Here is a 4,534-nt window from a genome sequence, read left to right on the forward strand (position 1 = left end):
TAGAGATCACCCATGGAGTATATTGCCCTACCTACAAAAGCTTCAACAAACTTGTCCATGATTGGACAAGTTGAGTAGAGATCACCCATGAAGTATATTGCCCTACCTACAAAAGCTTCAACAAACTTGTCCATGATTGGACATGTGCCCACATTGCAAATTGTTACCTTATTTATTGGCTGCACATTATGAATAAATCACAAGGCACCATTCTTCTTCGGGACGATAAACCTCCTATTGGAATAGGGAGCATAAGACGGCTCCAGAATCCCCATGCGTATTTTCTCATTTAACAAGTCGATAAGCTTTGGCAAATGAGCTTGAGGAACAGAAATATGATGCAAATTCCATGGCATACGAGGAAGCGTAAAAATAACCATAAGTGCTACAACATTGGATCTGCGCATCCAATCTCATTTGACTCATAAGCAAATGCCTTACCATGTTTTGCAAGCACTTGATCTCCTCATTAGCAAGAAACCCTTCTTCACCAATGGTCACCTACTTCAATGTCTCTTCAGCAAATTTGTGGACAATATTCTTGGGATCCCTTAGCTTTGGTTGCTATGAAGCTTTCTCAATAACTTTGTCACATCCTCTTGGTAGAGGTGTAGCTATAGGTCTAACCTTCTTAGCAATAGTCTTGTACTTTGTCTCCACCTGCACGTCAAATGCATCATCCAAATCTTTTCTTACATGAGTTAGAATGTCATACAAAGCATGTAAAAAAAACAAGCGCGTTTCCGACAAAAAATCGATTGAAAAGCAAATGATTGTATTGTTGTTTTGTGGACTTCAAGAAAGCCTTTGATATGATTCCATGCAAGAATTTGTGGAGAACGGAAGAAATCAAAGTCCCAAGTAAGTTTATGCTTACGATTTCTCGAACCTATAAGAAGGTGATATGTCAATCGCGCATGGAAAGAGGAATTTCTTGCACTATTGGGATTAAACAAGGATGTCCGTTGTCACCAACCCTCTTTGGTCTATGACTCTATATCAATCCCACATGAATGTTCACAAGCTTACAAGAAGTCTGAACTTTAAAACCAGTGAGAAACCTCCGTAGCATGCACAATCAAGCCCCACAAAAGCCTCTAAAAGAAAGAACATGAAACCAAAACCAGCATTAATCTGTTTTCTTTGCTCTTGTGCAAATAGATGAAACTTGATTGAAAACAATACATAGGTGCATCTCTCTTTTTCCACTTAACACGAATTGTGAGAAGCTAGCACACTGAGGACATTCAACATAACGACTAGATTCCTACAGCAAATCTTAAAAGCTAACAGAAGCCTCAATATGTATAGATCTGGCATGAAGCCTGAATGAACACTTGGAAACCCATTCAATAGCTCAACTTTTAAACTGCACAACAACAAGAAAGTAAACAGAATCCTAAACCTACGATAGTCGAATGTAAGCATACAGTAACATAATGAATGAGACGATACAACGCACATAGACGTCCCACCATGGCCATGACTAACTGAAGGAGAGAAAATACCATCTCAACATTTTGTTATCTGCTCTAGTAAAGTTAAGAAAAACACTTCCACTTAACTGCAGTTTAATCCAGGCATATGACTGGAACAAATCAATCAGTAAGACTACATTGCACCAACAATCTGCCATTACAACTGCAGAAAACGATTGGTGGAACAAAGAGTACGAAATCCAATGATAAAAGTTACAAACCATGCCACTGAATACATTGCACAAAGCATGCAACGATCGAGAAAAGTGCCAAACACGTTTGTGTACTAGAATCTCTGTCAGGAAGATCTGACCAAGAGATGTAGCTTACAATTTGATCACAGTAGGCCTACACAAAAGCACTGAAGCTAGACCGAGACACAAAGATGCAACCGAACTTCCTTGAAGTCCTCTCCAGCGGCAAGGAATACCAAGCATTCCGAGCCATGTCAAACACCAGAGCCAGCCTGAAAGAGCGATCAACAATCTGCCATTACAACAACTGCAGGCAACAATTGGTGGAACAAAAAGTACGAAATCCAATGATAAAAGTTACAAAACATGCCACTGAATACATTGCACAAAGCATGCAATGATCGTGAAAATTGCCAAACACGTTTGTGTACTAGAATCTCTGTCAGGAAGGTCTGACCGAGAGATGTAGCTTACACTTTGATCACAGTAGGCCTACACGAAAGCACTGAAGCTAGGCCGATACACAAAGATGCAACCGAGCTTCCTTGAAGTCCTCTCCAGCGGCAAGGAGTACCAAGCATTCCGAGCCATGTCAAACACCAGAGGCGGCCTAAAAGAGCGATAAGTAAACGGGTTGCAAAGGGTCATCCAGAAGATGCCTCCATCAGCAAAAAGGCTACAATGCCATGAATCTTCTGTGATCGAAGGGGGCCCTGTAAGATGCTGAGGAGTTCTTGCTACCTCCACCCAGGTGGAGGTAGCTAGTTGCAACTCCCAAACTCCAAAACCAAGTATAACATGATCAGGGCCCACTCATGGAACACCCAGAAGAAGTCTCCCTTCGAATTTCACAATTGACTTAATTTGAGCAAGCACAATCTCACAGGGAATCAACGGCACCAGCAAACTGGTCCATGCATTAAGGCTTACATGATAAGCAAGCAAGCAAGCAATGTTCCCAGTCGTCCATGGACGATACCAGCCACCAGAAATCAGCATCTACCACACTCAGCTGATCAGAGGATGGATGAGTCAATACAAAATTGCGCAGCGATTTCCCTGACTTGAAATAAAGATGGGGGTTGTTGACCTCCTTCCAGTGTGCGCTCCTGGACTCAAAGAACTCGAAAGAAGTCGGACTTAGAAAACGAGTATTGAGGAGGATGTAGTAACAGCTTAGATCCTTTCCATTGCAGGTCATAGAGAGGTAGAAAGTATTGGGGCCTTGCATAGAGAGCGAGGGAGGAGGGAGCACTTTCAGAGACCCAGTGAGGCAGTTGAAAACGATAAAGTCGTAGGACTCCGCTGCATCAGGCCTGCGCACAATGGCTGAGATGAGGCCTCCTGCAGAGCAAAGAAAGAGGTCGTGAAAAAAGGGGGCATCAATGTCCATATGCTTGAGTCTGTGGGCCACGTGAGAGCAATTGCGGCCACCCAGTAAGGTAGAGAGCGTGGAATGAACAGGGTTGGGAAGGGGAGGCCGGAAAAAAGCCTTCTGTTCAAGCTCTGAGGTTTCCTCCTCCGTCTTGTGTAAGGAGCAGGTGCTGTAGGCTCTAAAGCGCCACTCAAGATGGCCATACGACCTTACACGCCAGTTACGAGGGCCATACTTGGGGGGGCGAGCCATCACGAACCATATCTCCTCCGACTTAAAACTCTGCAGGGAGCTATTCCATGCCTTGCAAACGCACCGCATCCGGCAACGATTCCGCACAGGCAGCCGATCCAGAATTAGATCATGGGCGTGGGCAGGCAGCGGCAGCCCATCGTCGTCATCATCATCCCCTGCATCCTGATTGGTGGGTTCAATGGGCTTTCTGTCAGCGTGATATTCTGTGCTGCTGCTACGGCTTCTTGCCGATGACCCAAAACGATCCCTCCTCCTGTGCTTGACTACATGCCTGACGGATGGCCTGTACCTACTCTGCTTCTCCATTCTCCATTGGCCGTTCAACGGGAAAAACTCCACCTTTTCTCTGGGGTTCTAGGCTGCGCGTCTTGGCTTTTCAAAAATGCCAAAGACAGAGTAGGAATCGACGGGCAGTAAGGGTCCACGTGGTCGTGGCAGATCAACAGATAAAGTAAGGCTATGCACTGTCCAGACCTCTTTACACCAGTGAAATTTGGGCCAGTGACACTTGGGCCGTCCAATGGAGAAAGGGCTTTTTTGTTTTGGGGGGGGGTGGGGGGCCTCGTCGATATGTGACACGGGTGAGACTCAAGGGATCGACGGCGGAGAATGGATCCACCGTTGATCCCATCTGCGCCATGCAAAAAGGTTTCCCTCAGGTATTCCCCCCCCCCCCCCCCCTGCACGCGCCGCGCCTTGAACCCACCACCTCTCCCACTGGACTCACGCAGCCTAACCAATCCACCTATCGCGACACGTTGCAAGCAATGCGAGTCTGGCGGATAATATTCTTGCCTCCCCCTGCTGCGTTGATCCTACGGCCCAAAGCACCCCGCCCTGCCGCAAATGCGCCTACGCCGTCGATCCCGTGAGTGACACCCCGTGTCACTTATAAACGAGGGGTGGGGGGGGGGGGGGGGGGGGGGTTGGATGCATTAAGGAAATTTAAAGATTGTTCATGACTTTTAACTATGAAAAGTCATTTGATATGCATGTGTTCATCCTTTTCTAAAGCTTGATTCCATTGAAGTTTCTGGGGATTGAGTCAGTAAAAAGTTTTGGGTTCTTGCACCTGTGTTAGAAGGGGTTCTCAAAGCATCGAAACTTAGGTAGCCATGGCTTTCTCTTAACCAGAATTTCATGGAAGAAGTGATGAAGATTTGGAAGACTTTTTGGAAAAGATGGAGGTTGCCTGCATTAGCAACCAGATTCATGATCCTTCACAAATGTTA

The 4,534-nt window shown here is 45.8% G+C and overlaps 1 pseudogene; it reads right to left on the bottom strand.

Moving 5' to 3' along the window:
- Positions 1-1,670: 1,670 nt before the first annotated feature.
- LOC147429942 (uncharacterized) lies at positions 1,671-3,657 on the bottom strand (annotated as a pseudogene).
- Between the last annotated feature and the right edge of the window lie 877 nt (positions 3,658-4,534).

Source organism: Adiantum capillus-veneris, chromosome 22, assembly GCF_014529385.1.
Source record: "Adiantum capillus-veneris isolate H3 chromosome 22, ASM1452938v2, whole genome shotgun sequence".
In the NCBI taxonomy this organism is placed as follows: Eukaryota; Viridiplantae; Streptophyta; class Polypodiopsida; order Polypodiales; family Pteridaceae; genus Adiantum; species Adiantum capillus-veneris.